We start from the raw sequence: 20,165 nt of genomic DNA, 5'->3' as shown, positions 1-20,165 counted from the left end.
CTAAGATCCGTCTGTACTGCAGGAAAATAATGTATAAACTGAGGGAAACACTCTAAGATCCGCCTGTACTGCAGGAAAATAATGTATAAACTGAGGGAAACACTCTCAGATCCGTCTGTACTGCAGGAAAATAATGTATAAACTGAGGGAAACACTCTAAGATCCGCCTGTACTGCAGGAAAATAATGTATAAACTGAGGGAAACACTCTAAGATCCGTCTGTACTGCAGGAAAATAATGTATAAACTGAGGGAAACACTCTAAGATCCGCCTTTACTGCAGGAAAATAATGTATAAACTGAGGGAAACACTCTAAGATCCGCCTTTACTGCAGGAAAATAATGTATAAACTGAGGGAAACACTCTAAGATCCGTCTGTACTGCAGGAAAATAATGTATAAACTGAGGGAAACACTCTCAGATCCGCCTTTACTGCAGGAAAATAATGTATAAACTGAGGGAAACACTCTAAGATCCGCCTTTACTGCAGGAAAATAATGTATAAACTGAGGGAAACACTCTAAGATCCGCCTTTACTGCAGGAAAATAATGTATAAACTGAGGGAAACACTCTAAGATCCGCCTTTACTGCAGGAAAATAATGTATAAACTGAGGGAAACACTCTAAGATCCGCCTGTACTGCAGGAAAATAATGTATAAACTGAGGGAAACACTCTAAGATCCGTCTGTACTGAGGGAAAATAATGTATAAACTGAGGGAAACACTCTAAGATCCGCCTTTACTGCAGGAAAATAATGTATAAACTGAGGGAAACACTCTAAGATCCGCCTTTACTGCAGGAAAATAATGTATAAACTGAGGGAAACACTCTAAGATCCGCCTTTACTGCAGGAAAATAATGTATAAACTGAGGGAAACACTCTCAGATCCGCCTTTACTGCAGGAAAATAATGTATAAACCGAGGGAAACACTCTAAGATCCGCCTGTACTGCAGGAAAATAATGTATAAACTGAGGGAAACACTCTCAGATCCGTCTGTACTGAGGGAAAATAATGTATAAACTGAGGGAAACACTCTAAGATCAGCCTTTACTGCAGGAAAATAATGTATAAACTGAGGGAAACACTCTAAGATCCGTCTGTACTGAGGGAAAATAATGTATAAACTGAGGGAAACACTCTAAGATCCGTCTGTACTGCAGGAAAATAATGTATAAACTGAGGGAAACACTCTAAGATCCGCCTTTACTGCAGGAAAATAATGTATAAACTGAGGGAAACACTCTAAGATCCGCCTTTACTGCAGGAAAATAATGTATAAACCGAGGGAAACACTCTAAGATCCGTCTGTACTGCAGGAAAATAATGTATAAACTGAGGGAAACACTCTAAGATCCGCCTGTACTGCAGGAAAATAATGTATAAACTGAGGGAAACACTCTAAGATCCGCCTTTACTGCAGGAAAATAATGTATAAACTGAGGGAAACACTCTAAGATCCGTCTGTACTGCAGGAAAATAATGTATAAACTGAGGGAAACACTCTAAGATCCGCCTGTACTGCAGGAAAATAATGTATAAACCGAGGGAAACACTCTCAGATCAGCTGCTGCTTCACAGCTGGCATAAAATAAGATTTTATACCCTTGAAACGGACCGAAAGTCAGAGAGAATAATGCTGAAAAGGTTTAGTTCTAACTGCTGGAAGACTTCATCTGATGTCCCAGATGTGGAGGAACTGAGGAAGCCTGTCATTCAGTTATTATCCGTCCTGAATATTTAATATCTGAAAGTGTCCCAGAGAAAGAACTCCTATAAATAAACTGAAAGAGCTCTGAAACAAAAGGAAAAGTTCTGGATTTCTGCCTTTGATCCAATCCTGATGTTCATTCATTTATTTATGTTTGGTTTTTATTTCTTTATATATTTTTAAATGTAATTCATTAACATTTTCTAGTTACTCAATTATTTATCTATTAAATATCTATTTATTAGATTAATATTTATGTATAGATATGTACATTTATTTTGTTTAAATAATTTTATCCTGATTTTTATTTCTTTTTTATATCTAATGTGTTTGTTTTATTATATTATTTTTATTCTTCCTGTTTCCTGTTGTTGGGATTGTTTAGAAGATGTTTATAAATATAATATTTATAATCTGCATCTGTGGTGCATTTTATTTTGAAAACTCGGGTTGATAAAAAGAAAATTCCCAGATTAGTTTTCAAACCTTGGTTTTAAAGCAGAAATGGAGTTACTGGAGGGAGGAGGAGGTTCCTCAGGTGTGAACTGCTTCCTCCTCAGGTTGAAAACAGCAGAAGAAGAACTCCCCCGGCTGGGGGTCAGCTGCTGCCATAGTAACAGAGGAGGAGGAGGCGTGTCATCAGGCCTGAGTCATGTGACTCATGCTGGCTGAAGTCGGACCTGTGGGTGAACTCTGAACTCTGTGTGACAGTCGGGTTCGAGACGGAAGAAAGACAATCCAGCAAGGGTCTGCAGCATGTCCGGTTCTGTCGGATCTCTGTCAGGAACCTTCCTGATGCAGCAGCCGCTGTTTCTCTGGGGCTGAAGTGTTGTTGTGAAACAGGAGCTCAGAGAGGATCCATCTCAGAATAAACCGGCACCAAGTCTGCCGCCGCCGAGGTGCATCAGAGCTGAATATCTGTCAGAGGATCTGCAGCCGGCTGTAAAACATGACTTCAGAACCGGCGGCTGCCTGTAGCTGCAGGTCAGAGGTAAAGATAAGTCTGAGAGCTGCAAGCGGCTCGGTTTCAGGTTACAACTTTTTAACCAAGATGGAAACTTTCCTTCAGTTCTGAATGTTCGAGACCCGCCCATCCTCCTCCTTCAGTCTGTAGATCAAGTTCTGGTTCTGGTTCTCAGGTTCTGGTTCTGAGGTTCTGGTTCAGAGGTTCTGGTTCTCAGGTTCTGGTTCTCAGGTTCTGGTTCTGAGGTTTTGGTTCTCAGGTTCTGGTTCTCAGGTTCTGGTTCTCAGGTTCTGGTTCTGAGGTTTTGGTTCAGAGGTTCTGGTTCTCAGGTTCTGTTTCTCAGGTTCTGGTTCTGAGGTTTTGGTTCTGAGGTTCTGGTTCTCAGGTTCTGGTTCTCAGGTTCTGGTTCTCAGGTTCTGGTTCTGAGGTTCTGGTTCTGAGGTTTTGGTTCTCAGGTTCTGTTTCTCAGGTTCTGGTTCTGAGGTTTTGGTTCTCAGGTTCTGGTTCTCAGGTTCTGGTTCTCAGGTTCTGGTTCTGAGGTTTTGGTTCTCAGGTTCTGGTTCTCAGGTTCTGGTTCTCAGGTTCTGGTTCTGAGGTTTTGGTTCTCAGGTTCTGGTTCTCAGGTTCTGGTTCTCAGGTTCTGGTTCTGAGGTTTTGGTTCTCAGGTTCTGGTTCTCAGGTTCTGGTTCTCAGGTTCTGGTTCTCAGGTTGGCTGCTGACCTCTCAGGTGCAGCAGCGTCTCTGATCAGCTGAGTTTGTTTCAGATGTCAGCTGCTGTCATCAAACTGACTCAAACAAAGATGATGGTTCTGTCTACGGAAAATGGCAGCTTCCTGACCCGTTTCATCCTGGAGTTCTGAGTATCTAAAGGACCGACAACGGCACCGAGACGACCGAGAGGGGAGCGAAGCTAAAGGACCAACAACGGCACCGAGACGACCGAGAGGGGAGCGAAGCTAAAGGACCGACAACAGCACCGAGACGACCGAGAGGGGAGCGAAGCTAAAGGACCGACAACAGCACCGAGACGACCGAGAGGGGAGCGAAGCTAAAGGACCGACAACAGCACCGAGACGACCGAGAGGGGAGCGAAGCTAAAGGACCGACAACAGCACCGAGACGACCGAGAGGGGAGCGAAGCTAAAGGACCGACAACAGCACCGAGACGACCGAGAGGGGAGCGAAGCCAAAGGACCGACAACAGCACCGAGACGACCGAGAGGGGAGCGAAGCCAAAGGACCGACAACAGCACCGAGACGACCGAGAGGGGAGCGAAGCTAAAGGACCGACAACAGCACCGAGACGACCGAGAGGGGAGCGAAGCTAAAGGACCGACAACAGCACCGAGACGACCGAGAGGGGAGCGAAGCTAAAGGACCGACAACAGCACCGAGACGACCGAGAGGGGAGCGAAGCTAAAGGACCGACAACAGCACCGAGACGACCGAGAGGGGAGCGAAGCTAAAGGACCGACAACAGCACCGAGACGACCGAGAGGGGAGCGAAGCCAAAGGACCGACAACAGCACCGAGACGACCGAGAGGGGAGCGAAGCTAAAGGACCGACAACAGCACCGAGACGACCGAGAGGGGAGCGAAGCTAAAGGACCGACAACAGCACCGAGACGACCGAGAGGGGAGCGAAGCTAAAGGACCGACAACAGCACCGAGACGACCGAGAGGGGAGCGAAGCTAAAGGACCGACAACAGCACCGAGACGACCGAGAGGGGAGCGAAGCTAAAGGACCGACAACAGCACCGAGACGACCGAGAGGGGAGCGAAGCCAAAGGACCAACAACGGCACCGAGACGACCGAGAGGGGAGCGAAGCTAAAGGACCGACAACAGCACCGAGACGACCGAGAGGGGAGCGAAGCCAAAGGACCAACAACAGCACCGAGACGACCGATAGGGGAGCGAAGCTAAAGGACCGACAACGGCACCGAGACGACCGAGAGGGGAGCGAAGCTAAAGGACCGACAACGGCACCGAGACGACCGATAGGGGAGCGAAGCCAAAGGACCAACAACAGCACCGAGACGACCGAGAGGGGAGCGAAGCTAAAGGACCGACAACGGCACCGAGACGACCGATAGGGGAGCGAAGCCAAAGGACCGACAACAGCACCGAGACGACCGAGAGGGGAGCGAAGCTAAAGGACCAACAACGGCACCGAGACGACCGAGAGGGGAGCGAAGCCAAAGGACCAACAACAGCACCGAGACGACCGATAGGGGAGCGAAGCTAAAGGACCGACAACGGCACCGAGACGACCGAGAGGGGAGCGAAGCTAAAGGACCGACAACGGCACCGAGACGACCGATAGGGGAGCGAAGCCAAAGGACCAACAACAGCACCGAGACGACCGAGAGGGGAGCGAAGCTAAAGGACCGACAACGGCACCGAGACGACCGATAGGGGAGCGAAGCCAAAGGACCGACAACAGCACCGAGACGACCGAGAGGGGAGCGAAGCTAAAGGACCGACAACAGCACCGAGACGACCGAGAGGGGAGCGAAGCTAAAGGACCGACAACAGCACCGAGACGACCGAGAGGGGAGCGAAGCCAAAGGACCAACAACGGCACCGAGACGACCGAGAGGGGAGCGAAGCCAAAGGACCAACAACAGCACCGAGACGACCGATAGGGGAGCGAAGCTAAAGGACCGACAACGGCACCGAGACGACCGATAGGGGAGCGAAGCCAAAGGACCGACAACAGCACCGAGACGACCGAGAGGGGAGCGAAGCTAAAGGACCGACAACAGCACCGAGACGACCGAGAGGGGAGCGAAGCTAAAGGACCAACAACAGCACCGAGACGACCGAGAGGGGAGCGAAGCTAAAGGACCAACAACAGCACCGAGACGACCGATAGGGGAGCGAAGCTAAAGGACCGACAACAGCACCGAGACGACCGATAGGGGAGCGAAGCCAAAGGACCGACAACGGCACCGAGACGACCGAGAGGGGAGCGAAGCCAAAGGACCGACAACGGCACCGAGACGACCGAGAGGGGAGCGAAGCTAAAGGACCGACAACAGCACCGAGACGACCGATAGGGGAGCGAAGCCAAAGGACCGACAACGGCACCGAGACGACCGAGAGGGGAGCGAAGCTAAAGGACCGACAACAGCACCGAGACGACCGAGAGGGGAGCGAAGCTAAAGGACCAACAACAGCACCGAGACGACCGAGAGGGGAGCGAAGCCAAAGGACCGACAACAGCACCGAGACGACCGAGAGGGGAGCGAAGCCAAAGGACCAACAACAGCACCGAGACGACCGAGAGGGGAGCGAAGCCAAAGGACCGACAACAGCACCGAGACGACCGATAGGGGAGCGAAGCCAAAGGACCGACAACGGCACCGAGACGACCGAGAGGGGAGCGAAGCCAAAGGACCGACAACAGCACCGAGACGACCGAGAGGGGAGCGAAGCTAAAGGACCGACAACAGCACCGAGACGACCGAGAGGGGAAGCCAAAGGACCATCTCGGTCAATCCGTCGGTCGGGTCGCGGGGGGGTGGAGTCTATCCCAGCGGTCATCGGGCGAGGGGCGGGGTCACCTGGACAGGTCGCCATCACAGGGTCACACAGACTCACTCTAAGGACAATTTAGAGTCATCAGTTAACCTAACAGCGTGTTTTTGGGTGGTGGGAGGAAGCCGGAGAACCCGGAGAGAACCCTCACAGACACGGGGAGAACATGCAGCCTCCACACAGGAAGAACCAGCCGGGTAATTTGGGATTTCATTAATTGTTTATGATTGTATTTCAGTTGCTGAATTGTAATTGGCTTTAATTGGACTCTTTGGCGTGCCTTGAAATGAGGTTTGTTGGGATTTGGCGCTCTATAGATAAAAAAGACGAATAGACTGAAGGAGGAAGAGCAGCTGTGGGTGGAGCAGCTGAAGGTGGAGGGTTGGTGGTTCTGTTGCTCAGGCCACATGTCAAAGGGCCGTTGGCCAGGACCCCACATCCCTCAGATGCTGTCAGGGACACAGAAAAAGCAGCGCTGGATGCTGTCTGTAGTGTAAAAAAAGTACAACAGGACTGGAAAGACGCTGTGTGGGTAACGACCGTTCGGTCTCCTCTGCAACAGGCGGTCACATGACCCTTCAGCTGATCCGTTACAGAACAGATCAAACCTCTTTATGGAGTTACGAGATCAAACGCACCAAAGTTCATACGAATCCAGTTTCAGGACCAGATATTTCTCCAGGTCATCCTGATGAGACGTACAACGCTCCCGTGATGTCATCGTTTGGTTTAAGGTGGTCGTGAAACTCCATCCAGGCTGTTTAAGGCGGTCTTTCTCTTAAAATCTTAGTTTAATATCATCTTAAGTCTCTAGTTTTGTTTCATGCTAACTTTATTCTGTGTATTCAGCCAACCCGTGCGCTGTTGTCACCTCCAAACAGGAAACAGGGAAGCTGTGACAGAGTAACCATGGCGATGAGGCAGAAAAACGCACGGTTCAGTTGGACCGAACAAAAGGAGGAGCATAACGGCGTTATGGAAACAGCACGATGTTTCATCTGCTCTTAAACATGCAGCTGTGGCTAAAAGCTGCTCATCGGCCGACTTACACCAGGTGCATGATGGGAAACAATGTCAGAAAAATCCAGTTGTGGGCTCCCAAACAGTGACCCTGAAAGATCTGGAGTCTTTCTAAAGTCTTTAGTCTGTGACTTAAAATTCAGGGACTTTGTCTTTAGATGTCAGGAGTTCGTCTGTTGAAGATCTTTAAAAAACTTTCCAAAGTACCGGCAGAGAAATCTGAGGTTAAAAATCCTACTTTTTACGGCACCCCTGAGGGTTTCAGTACCTTTAGCTTGGGTTCTGATGAGCTGCCACATGTCATATCTGTAAGTCTGATGGTTTAAAATCAGTTTAAAGTCACAGAAGAAAAGAAAAAGCTATGATTTAAAGAGGTTTGGAAAGAGGAGCAGAAACCTTCGTACCTTCAGCTGATCGTCTCGCTGTGTTTCAAAGCTCCTCCGTCTCCAGTCCTTCAGTCCTTCAGTCCTTCAGCACACACTCGGCTGCTTATTTTAGAGCGTGTGTTTGAAGCTGCAGCGACGGGGAGACGCTCCTCACAGCTCCCTCCTCACAGCTCCCTCCTCACAGCTCCCTCCTCAGCAAACACTCCCCCGACTCTCAGCAGAGGGAGGAGGAGCTGCCACAGCGTTAAACTGGGTGTTCAGTCCACTCTCAGGTGATAAGAAGTGTTGATTAGACTCATTTAAACCGTCTGCAGCTGGTTCAACACTTTCTTTGTTGCAGCTGCAGCCGGGCCCACTGAGATCAGAACCAGAACCCTCCTGAAGGTCCACAAACAAAAACCAGATGGACTGAAAGAGAGACTCTATAACTAACAGGACCAGAAGAAATCCAAATGACAAAGTGGGAGATGAATGAAAGCTTTTATGAGCTCTGAGCCGAACCAGGCGGCAGCAGAGTCCAAACGGGTCGGTCAGAACAACGCACTGCTGCCTGTGGGGATACAGGCAGAACCTGTTGGGTTCATGTGACCCGGCCTGCTGTCTGAGTCTGCCTGAAATATTCCGCCTGCAGGAAGATTTTCTGTCCTGTGGCAGCCTCCTCCTCCCCCCCCCCCCAGCTGTGTTGTTTGGACCTGCCTCCCATATCGGATCCGCCTGTATCGGATCCGCCTGTATCGGATCGGCTCGGCACATCCTATCAGACCCAGAGGCAGCCTCAGCACATCCCCCCCCCGTCTATGTTTGTTACCAATTCCCATCTGACTTCAAATCAGAAGCTGCCTCCTGACCCGGCAGGTCCAGACTCGACCGGCAGGTCCAGACTCGTCCCGCCTGGAACGAGGTGGTGCTTTAAAATGTTTTCAGACAGCTCGGAGACAAATTACCCTCACAGAGAAAAACAAGAGCAGCTCCCTGCAGCTCAGGCTGGTAAACAGGGAATCCACTCTGAGAGATCTGTTGGATATACAAGCTGACCCTAACCCTAACCCCAGCTGACCCTAACCCTAACCCCGGCTAACCCTAACCCTAACCCCAGCTGACCCTAACCCTAACCCCGGCTAACCCTAACCCTAACCCCAGCTGACCCTAACCCTAACCCCGGCTAACCCTAACCCTAATCCCAGCTGACCCTAACCCCAGTTGACCCTAACCCTAATCCCAGTTGACCCTAACCCTAACCCCAGCTGACCCTAACCCTAACCCCAGCTGACCCTAACCCTAACCCCGGCTGACCCTAACCCTAACCCCAGGGTTAGGGTTAGGGTGGTGGTATACGTGGCGGTGGTGGTGGTGGTGGTCGGTGGTGGTGGGTGGTGGTCGGTGGCGGTGGTAGTGGTCGGTGGCGGTGGTAGTGGTCGGTGGGTGGTGGTGGTCGGTGGTGGTGGTGGGTGGTGGTGGTCGGTGGTGGTGGTGGTGGTCGGTGGCGGTGGTCGGTGGTGGTGGCGGTGGTCGGTGGCGGTGGTGGTGGTGGTATACGTGGCGGTGGTCGGTGGTGGTATACGTGGCGGTGGTGGTGGTGGTGGTGGTCGGTGGTCGGTGGTGGTGGTGGTCGGTGGTGGTGGTCGGTGGCGGTGGTCGGTGGCGGTGGTGGTGGTGGTCGGTGGGTGGCGGTGGGTGGTGGTGGTGGCGGTGGTGGTCGGTGGCGGTGGTCGGTGGTGGTATACGTGGCGGTGGTCGGTGGTGGTATACGTGGCGGTGGTCGGTGGTGGTATACGTGGCGGTGGTCGGTGGTGGTGGTGGGTGGTGGTGGTCGGTGGTGGTGGTGGTGGTCGGTGGTCGGTGGTGGTGGTGGTCGGTGGTGGTGGTCGGTGGCGGTGGTGGTGGTGGTCGGTGGGTGGCGGTCGGTGGTGGTATACGTGGCGGTGGTCGGTGGTGGTGGTGGTGGTCGGTGGTCGGTGGTGGTGGTGGTCGGTGGTGGTGGTCGGTGGTGGTCGGTGGCGGTGGTCGGTGGTGGTGGTCGGTGGTGGTATACGTGGCGGTGGTCGGTGGCGGTGGTGGTGGGTGGTGGTGGTGGTGGTGGTCGGTGGTCGGTGGCGGTGGTGGTATACGTGGCGGTGGTCGGTGGCGGTGGTGGTGGTCGGTGGTGGTGGGTGGTGGTGGTGGTGGTGGTCGGTGGTCGGTGGTGGTGGTGGTCGGTGGTGGTGGTCGGTGGGTGGCGGTGGGTGGTGGTGGTGGTCGGTGGTGGTGGGTGGTGGTATACGTGGCGGTGGTCGGTGGTGGTGGTGGTGGTCGGTGGTCGGTGGTGGTGGTGGTCGGTGGTGGTGGTCGGTGGCGGTGGTGGTGGTGGTCGGTGGGTGGCGGTCGGTGGTGGTATACGTGGCGGTGGTCGGTGGTGGTGGTGGTGGTCGGTGGTCGGTGGTGGTGGTGGTCGGTGGTGGTGGTCGGTGGTGGTGGCGGTGGTGGTCGGTGGCGGTGGTCGGTGGTGGTATACGTGGCGGTGGTCGGTGGTGGTGGTCGGTGGTGGTGGTGGTCGGTGGTGGTGGTCGGTGGTGGTGGTGGTCGGTGGTGGTGGTCGGTGGTGGTGGTCGGTGGTGGTGGTATACGTGGCGGTGGTCGGTGGTGGTATACGTGGCGGTGGTCGGTGGTGGTGGTGGTGGTCGGTGGTCGGTGGTGGTGGTGGTCGGTGGTGGTGGTCGGTGGGTGGCGGTGGTCGGTGGTGGTGGTGGTGGTCGGTGGGTGGCGGTGGGTGGTGGTGGTGGCGGTGGTCGGTGGTGGTATACGTGGTGGTGGTATACGTGGCGGTGGGTGGTGGTCGGTGGGTGGTGGTGGTGGCGGTGGTCGGTGGTGGTATACGTGGTGGTGGTATACGTGGCGGTGGGTGGTGGTCGGTGGTGGTATACGTGGCGGTGGTGGTATACGTGGCGGTGGGTGGTGGTCGGTGGTGGTATACGTGGCGGTGGTGGTGGTGGCGGTGGGTGGTGGGTGTTGAGGGGTTGATGAGGGTCTAACCTGCTGAATGAAATGTAGCGGGAGCAGCTGGGAGATTCCTCCAGGCTCTGAACTGTCTCAGACCACCTGGCTTACAATGCTGCTCTGTTTATCCAGGCTGGAAGAATAGCTGCGTCTGGCTGGGGGACAGCCTTGACCCCCCCTACCCACAGCAGCTGAGGGCCCCCCCTCCACCCCCGTTCTAACATTCAGAGCTGGCACTGCCAAGTTTAAACAGGAGATTAAGGAGTCACATTTTTTCTTTATTACTTCCTTTGTCCTCCTTCCTTCTCTACCTCCTAGTTTCCTGAATCCTTCCTTCTCTTCTTCGCTTCCTTTCCTAGTTGTTTTTCTTCTTTCTAACTTCTCCTCCTTTCCTTTCGCTCATGTTGTCTCTGTAAATTAAATATAAACTTAGTTCAATAAAGTAGTCGTTAACATGGATGAAAACTGCAGCCAAACAGATTAAACTCCTGAGTGAAAACAAAGGAGAAATCTGCCTATTTTAAAAGCTACTATCAAAAAGACAAAAGCATCTGAAACAGAACCAGTCAGAACCAGTCTGTATAGAACCAGTCTGTACAGAACCAGTCAGAACCAGTCTGTACAGAACCAGTCAGAACCAGTCAGAACCAGTCTGTGCAGAACCAGTCAAAAGCCTATTAATATGAAACAATATCATATAATAGTTTAATATAATGTTATATTTCACACTAAAACACAAATAAAAACACAAAAAACTATAAATTATATTTCTGCTATCAATTAAATTCACACTATGGAGACGACCCAAAACTAACTGTCAGAACCAGTCAGAACCAGTCTGTGCAGAACCAGTCAGAACCAGTCAGAACCAGTCAGAACCAGTCTGTGCAGAACCAGTCTGTATAGAACAATTCTGTACAGAACCAGTCTGTACAGAACCAGTCCGTATAGAACCAGTCTGTGCAGAACCAGTCCGTATAGAACCAGTCTGTACAGAACCAGTCCGTATAGAACCAGTCTGTGCAGAACCAGTCCGTACAGAACAATTCTGTACAGAACCAGTCTGTACAGAACAATTCTGTACAGAACCAGTCTGTACAGAACCAGTCTGTATAGAACCAGTCTGTGCAGAACCAGTCTGTGCAGAACCACAGAACCAGTCTGTGCAGAACCAGTCTTTATAGAACCAGTCTGTGCAGAACCACAGAACCAGTCTGTGCAGAACCAGTCTTTATAGAACCAGTCTGTGCAGAACCACAGAACCAGTCTGTGCAGAACCAGTCTGTGCAGAACCAGTCTGTACAGAACCACAGAACCAGTCTGTGCAGAACCAGTCTGTGCAGAACCAGTCTTTATAGAACCACAGAACCAGTCTGTGCAGAACCAGTCTGTACAGAACCAGTCTGTACAGAACCACAGAACCAGTCTGTGCAGAACCAGTCTGTACAGAACCAGTCTGTACAGAACCACAGAACCAGTCTGTGCAGAACCAGTCTGTGCAGAACCAGTCTTTATAGAACCAGTCTGTGCAGAACCACAGAACCAGTCTGTGCAGAACCAGTCTGTGCAGAACCAGTCTGTACAGAACCACAGAACCAGTCTGTGCAGAACCAGTCTGTGCAGAACCAGTCTGTGCAGAACCAGTCTTTATAGAACCAGTCTGTGCAGAACCAGTCTGTACAGAACCAGTCTGTACAGAACCAGTCTGTACAGAACCAGTCTGTATAGAACCAGTCCGTATAGAACCAGTCTGTAAAGAACCAGTCTGTATAGAACCAGTCTGTATAGAACCAGTCCGTATAGAACCAGTCTGTGCAGAACCAGTCTGTACAGAACCAGTCTGTACAGAACCAGTCTGTGCAGAACCAGTCTTTATAGAACCAGTCTGTGCAGAACCACAGAACCAGTCTGTGCAGAACCAGTCTGTGCAGAACCAGTCTTTATAGAACCAGTCTGTGCAGAACCAGTCAGAACCAGTCTGTGAAGAACCAGTCAGAACCAGTCTGTGAAGAACCAGTCAGAACCAGTCCGTGCAGAACCAGTCTGTGCAGAACCAGTCTGTACAGAACCAGTCTGTACAGAACCAGTCTGTGCAGAACCAGTCTTTATAGAACCAGTCTGTGCAGAACCACAGAACCAGTCTGTGAAGAACCAGTCAGAACCAGTCCGTGCAGAACCAGTCTGTGCAGAACCAGCCTGTGCAGAACCAGTCTGTGCAGAACCAGTCTGTACAGAACCAGTCTGTACAGAACCAGTCTGTGCAGAACCAGTCTTTATAGAACCAGTCTGTGCAGAACCACAGAACCAGTCTGTACAGAACCAGTCTGTGCAGAACCAGTCTTTATAGAACCAGTCTGTGCAGAACCACAGAACCAGTCTGTGCAGAACCAGTCTTTATAGAACCAGTCTGTGCAGAACCAGTCAGAACCAGTCTGTGAAGAACCAGTCAGAACCAGTCCGTGCAGAACCAGTCTGTGCAGAACCAGTCTTTATAGAACCAGTCTGTGCAGAACCAGTCAGAACCATTCTGTGCAGAACCAGTCTGTATAGAACCAGTCTGTGCAGAACCAGTCAGAACCAGTCTGTACAGAACCACAGAACCAGTCTGTGCAGAACCAGTCCGTATAGAACCAGTCCGTATAGAACCAGTCCGTACAGAACCATTCTGTGCAGAACCAGTCTGTGCAGAACCAGTCTGTGCAGAACCAGTCCGTACAGAACCAGTCTGTGCAGAACCAGTCCGTATAGAACCAGTCTGTATAGAACCAGTCTTTATAGAACCAGTCTGTGCAGAACCAGTCAGAACCAGTCTGTGCAGAACCAGTCTGTATAGAACCAGTCTGTGCAGAACCAGTCTGTGCAGAACCAGTCCATATAGAACCAGTCTGTATAGATTAAAGTTTGAGCTTGTTTTAGACTGACGTCGGGCTGTTTTAGGACTGGTTTTGGATTGAAATCGAATCTGTTTTGCTCTGGTTTTACATTCAGTTTTCAGACCTGTTTCTTTTCTTGTTTATGGTTGGTCTTTCTCTTAGTTTTAGACCCACTTTTCGATGGGTTTTGGAGCTGTTCTTCAGTGAATTTCTTCATGTTTTATTCTCAGTTTAAAGTGTATTTTTAGCCAATAGAAGCTACTCCTGGATGATCACCGTGGAGGAACTCAGCTGAGGTTTATCCACACTCCCAGCAGATATGAGCTGTTAGCTAATTGCACTGCGGCAGGAGGTGCTGGGGTCAAAGGACACCACACCTATCCCTCTTCTGAACCAAGTCAGAAAGACACCAGCAGCTGCAGGACTCAGACTGCTCTCCATTCCTCCCATTACTGCCATAGTTGCCATTTCAGAAGATGCGGAGGGGGTCTGCATTGTTATGGAGCAGCTGGACATTGTCTTCATCTTTCAGGGACATGATAATCTGCACAGCAGCTGCTGTGTGTTGCCATGTGATCTAATCAGGTTTGTGTGTTTGTTGTTTACTCTGAAGATCTTCACTTCAAGTCAGCTGATGGCTGCAATGAAAGTTACATGATCAGAAAAATAATGGGAACATATAAAAAACCAAGAAAGTGAGGTCATTTTAAAACAAAGTGAGGACATTTCTACACTGTGGGGACATTTCTACACTGTGGGGACATTTCTACACTGTGGGGACATTTCTACACTGTGGGGACATTTCTGCTCTGTGAGGACATTTCTACACTGTAAGAACATTTCTACACTGTGGGGACATTTCTACACTGTAAGGACAGTTCTACACTGTGGGGACATTTCTACACTGTGAGGACATTTCTACACTGTGGGGACATTTCTACACTGTGGGGACATTTCTACACTGTGAGGACAGTTCTACACTGTGGGGACATTTCTACACTGTGGGGACATTTCTACACTGTGGGGACATTTCTACACTGTGGGGACATTTCTGCTCTGTGAGGACATTTCTACACTGTAAGAACATTTCTACTCTGTAAGGACATTTCTACACTGTGGGGACATTTCTACACTGTGGGGACATTTCTACACTGTAAGGACATTTCTACACTGTGGGGACATTTCTGCTCTGTGAGGACATTTCTACACTGTAAGAACATTTCTACACTTTAAGGACATTTCTACACTGTGGGGACATTTCTAAACTGTGGGAACATTTCTACACTTTAAGGACATTTCTACACTGTAAGGACAGTTCTACACTGTGGGGACATTTCTACACTGTAATAACATTTCTACACTTTAAGGACATTTCTACACTGTGGGGACATTTCTAAACTGTGGGAACATTTCTACACTTTAAGGACATTTCTACACTGTGGGGACATTTCTAAACTGTGGGAACATTTCTACACTTTAAGGACATTTCTTCACTGTGGGGACATTTCTACACTGTGAGGACATTTCTACACTGTAAGGACAGTTCTACACTGTGGGGACATTTCTACACTGTGAGGACATTTCTACACTGTGGGGACATTTCTAAACTGTGGGAACATTTCTACACTTTAAGGACATTTCTACACTGTAATAACATTTCTACACTTTAAGGACATTTCTATAACTGTGGGGACATTTCTACACTGTGGGGACATTTCTACACTGTGGGGACATTTCTACACTGTGAGGACATTTCTACACTGTGAGGACATTTCTACACTGTAAGGACATTTCTACACTGTGGGGACATTTCTACACTGTAAGGACATTTCTACACTGTGGGGACATTTCTACACTGTGGGGACATTCCTGCTCTGTGAGGACATTTCTACACTGTAAGAACATTTCTACACTTTAAGGACATTTCTACACTGTAAGGACAGTTCTACACTGTGGGGACATTTCTACACTGTAATAACATTTCTACACTTTAAGGACAGTTCTACACTGTGGGGACATTTCTACACTGTAATAACATTTCTACACTTTAAGGACAGTTCTACACTGTGGGGACATTTCTACACTGTAATAACATTTCTACACTTTAAGGACATTTCTACACTGTAATAACATTTCTACACTTTAAGGACATTTCTATACTGTGGGGACATTTCTACACTGTGGGGACATTTCTACACTGTGGGGACATTTCTACACTGTGAGGACATTTCTACACTGTGAGGACATTTCTACACTGTAAGGACATTTCTACACTGTGGGGACATTTCTACACTGTAAGGACATTTCTACACTGTGGGGACATTTCTACACTGTGGGGACATTCCTGCTCTGTGAGGACATTTCTACACTGTGGGGACATTTCTACACTTTAAGGACATTTCTACACTGTAAGGACATTTCTACACTGTGGGGACATTTCTACACTTTAAGGACATTTCTACACTGTAAGGACAGTTCTACACTGTGGGGACATTTCTACACTGTAATAACATTTCTACACTTTAAGGACATTTCTACACTGTGGGGACATTTCTACACTTTAAGGACATTTCTACACTGTGGGGACATTTCTACAATGTGAGGACATTTCTACACTGTAAGAACATTTCTACACTTTAAGGACATTTCTACACTGTAAGGACAGTTCTACACTGTGGGGACATTTCTACACTGTAATAACATTTCTACACTTTAAGGACAGTTCTACACTGTGGGGACATTTCTACACTGTAATAACATTTCTACACTTTAAGGACATTTCTACACTGTGGGGACATTTCTACACTGTGAGGACATTTCTACACTGTGGGGACATTTCTACACTGTAATAACATTTCTACACTTTAAGGACATTTCTACACTGTAAGGACATTTCTACACTGTAAGAACATTTCTAAACTGTGGGAACATTTCTAAACTGTGGGAACATTTCTACACTGTGGGGACATTTCTAAACTATAAGGACATTACTACACTGCGAGGACATTTCTACACTGTGGGGACATTTCTACACTTTAAGGACATTTCTACACTGTGACAACATTTCTAAACTGTGGGGACAGTTCTACACTGTAATAACATTTCTACACTTTAAGGACATTTCTACACTTTAAGGACATTTCTAAACTGTGACAACATTTCTAAACTGTGGGGACAGTTCTACACTGTAATAACATTTCTACACTTTAAGGACATTTCTACACTGTAAGGACATTTCTACACTGTAAGAACATTTCTAAACTGTGGGAACATTTCTAAACTGTGGGAACATTTCTACACTGTGGGGACATTTCTAAACTATAAGGACATTACTACACTGCGAGGACATTTCTACACTGTGGGGACATTTCTACACTTTAAGGACATTTCTACACTGTGGGGACATTTCTACACTGTGACAACATTTCTACACTTTAAGGACATTTCTACACTGTGACAACATTTCTACACTGTGGGGACATTTCTACACTGTAAGGACATTTCTACACTGTGGGGACATTTCTACACTGTGGGGACATTTCTACACTTTAAGGACATTTCTACACTGTGACAACATTTCTACACTGTGGGGACATTTCTACACTGTAAGGACATTTCTACACTGTGGGGACATTTCTACACTGTAGGGAACATTTCTACACTGTAAGGACATTTCTACACTGTGGGGACATTTCTAAACTGTAAGGACATTTCTACACTGTAAGGACATTTCTACAATGTGAGGACATTTCTACACTGTGAGGACATTTCTACACTGTTGGGACATTTCTACACTGTGAGGACATTTCTACACTGTGGGGACATTTCTACACTGTGGGGACGCTTCTATACTGTCTGGAATGAAAATAATTGTTCTTTTGACAGTTTGAGTCTTCAGTGAAACGTCGCTCTTGTTCAAAATTTGACATTTTCCCCCTAAAGACATGAGAGAGGATGAAAATGTAATCAACCTGCAGGAGAAACTTGGACGCTGCGGCGCAGACACAAAGACGCCAGGATGATGAAACCCCACATCCAGACAGACTGCTGCTCTCAGCTCAGGTTTGCAGTTCAGAAACACTGCGAGTTTCAGTGAAGTTTACAGGCTCAACATTTAATGACTGCATCATAGGAACAATACTTTCCCACACAGACAACTAAGCAGACAAGAAAAGAGACAAATAAAACCATGTAAGATGAAATATAAGAAAGTCTTCAGGTTTGAGACACCACCAGAGATAAAATGAAAGCAATAAATTAAGAATCCCGTATCAGTGATTCTGATAACACATGAAAAAGCAAAAAAAGGGAAACAACAAACAAGATAAGCTCAACAAATAGCTGACTGACTCCTCATCCTGAGCTGACAAGGCGGTTGCCTAGAAACTGCAGGGATCACACCTCTCCTGCTCCTCCTCTTCAGTTCATGATTAGTTCATTGAATGTTTCCTCCTGAGTCGTCTTGTTTGAGTCTCATTAGTGTCGCCCGCATTAACTCTTCTGATGAGTTAATGGCACAGAAACAATCCTCAGCTGTAAAGTCAGAGAGACAAGGAGGAGGAAGGCTGAACACCATCCATCCATCTTCTATACCTGCTCAATCCGTCGGTTGGGTCGCGGGGGGTGGAGCCTATCAAAACGGTCATTGAGCGAGAGGCGGGGTCACCTGAACAGGGCGCCATCACAGGGTCACTCAGAGACAAACGACCACACACTCACTGCTGAGGACAGTTTAGAGTCTCCAGTTAACCTGACAGCATGATTTTGGACGGTGGGAGGAAGAACCCGGAGAGAACCCAGAGAGAAGCCGGAGAGAACCCAGAGAGAACCCGAAGAGAACCCGGAGAGAACCCGGGGAGAACCCGAAGAGAACCCGAAGAGAACCCGAAGAGAACCCGGAGAGAACCCGAAGAGAACCCGAAGAGAACCCGAAGAGAACCCGGAGAGAACCCGGGGAGAACCCAAAGAGAACCCGAAGAGAACCCGGAGAGAACCCGAAGAGAACCCGAAGAGAACCCGGAGAGAACCCAGAGAGAACCCGGAGAGAACCCGAAGAGAACCCGGAGAGAACCCGTAGAGAACCCGAAGAGAACCCGAAGAGAACCCGGAGAGAACCCGAAGAGAACCCAGAGAGAACCCGAAGAGAACCCGGAGAGAACCCGAAGAGAACCCAGAGAGAACCCAGAGAGAACCCGAAGAGAACCCGGAGAGAACCCAGAGAGAACCCGGAGAGAACCCGAAGAGAACCCGGAGAGAACCCGGAGAGAACCCGAAGAGAACCCAGAGAGAACCCGAAGAGAACCCGAAGAGAACCCGGAGAGAACCCGGAGAGAACCCGGAGAGAACCCAGAGAGAACCCGAAGAGAACCCGGAGAGAACCCAGAGAGAACCCAGAGAGAACCCAGAGAGAACCCAGAGAGAACCCGAAGAGAACCCGGAGAGAACCCGAAGAGAACCCAGAGAGAACCCAGAGAGAACCCAGAGAGAACCCGGAGAGAACCCGGAGAGAACCCGGAGAGAACCCGGAGAGAACCCAGAGAGAACCCGAAGAGAACCCGGAGAGAACCCGAAGAGAACCCGAAGAGAACCCGGAGAGAACCCGGAGAGAACCCGGAGAGAACCCAGAGAGAACCCGGAGAGAACCCGGAGAGAACCCGGAGAGAACCCAGAGAGAACCCAGAGAGAACCCAGAGAGAACCCGGAGAGAACCCGGAGAGAACCCGGAGAGAACCCGGAGAGAACCCGAAGAGAACCCAGAGAGAACCCAGAGAGAACCCGAAGAGAACCCGGAGAGAACCCAGAGAGAACCCGAAGAGAACCCGAAGAGAACCCAGAGAGAACCCGGAGAGAACCCAGAGAGAACCCGGAGAGAACCCGGAGAGAACCCAGAGAGAACCCTCGCACACACGGGTAGAACATGCAGACTCCACACAGACAGAACCAGCTGGGGATCGAACCCTCTTGTTTACCTTTATAGAATATTCAGATTGTGCTCCAAGCCACAGGTTTGTCTGTCCACTGCGTCAGAGTGAAGGCAAATAAATTATATCCACATTATGCACATTTTCTATGATTGTTAATCAAAACTTTACCGACAGCAAAGTCAAATAGATAAAAAAGTTGTTGGTCAGACGGCACTCATACATAATTTTATCATATCTTAAAGATCTCACAGTTGGATATTTCCCCAACAGAGCACTTTGCTCTGAGGCTGCAGGTTTCCTTGTGGTTCCCAGAGTTTCTAAAAGCAGAATGGGAGGCAGAGCCTTCAGTTATCAGGCCTCTAAAAGCAGAATGGGAGGCAGAGCCTTCAGTTATCAGGCCCCTAAAAGCAGAATGGGAGGCAGAGCCTTCAGTTATCAGGCCCCTAAAAGCAGAATGGGAGGCAGAGCCTTCAGTTATCAGGCCCCTAAAAGCAGAACGGGAGGCAGAGCCTTCAGTTATCAGGCCCCTAAAAGCAGAATGGGAGGCAGAGCCTTCAGTTATCAGGCCCCTAAAAGCAGAATGGGAGGCAGAGCCTTCAGTTATCAGGCCCCTAAAAGCAGAATGGGAGGCAGAGCCTTCAGTTATCAGGCCCCTAAAAGCAGAATGGGAGGCAGAGCCTTCAGTTATCAGGCCCCTAAAAGCAGAATGGGAGGCAGAGCCTTCAGTTATCAGGCCCCTAAAAGCAGAATGGGAGGCAGAGCCTTCAG

Source organism: Leuresthes tenuis, unplaced genomic scaffold, assembly GCF_036924035.1.
Source record: "Leuresthes tenuis unplaced genomic scaffold, fLeuTen1.0.hap1 SCAF_8, whole genome shotgun sequence".
NCBI lineage: Eukaryota > Metazoa > Chordata > Actinopteri > Atheriniformes > Atherinopsidae > Leuresthes > Leuresthes tenuis.
This window is presented reverse-complemented; position numbering follows the sequence as displayed.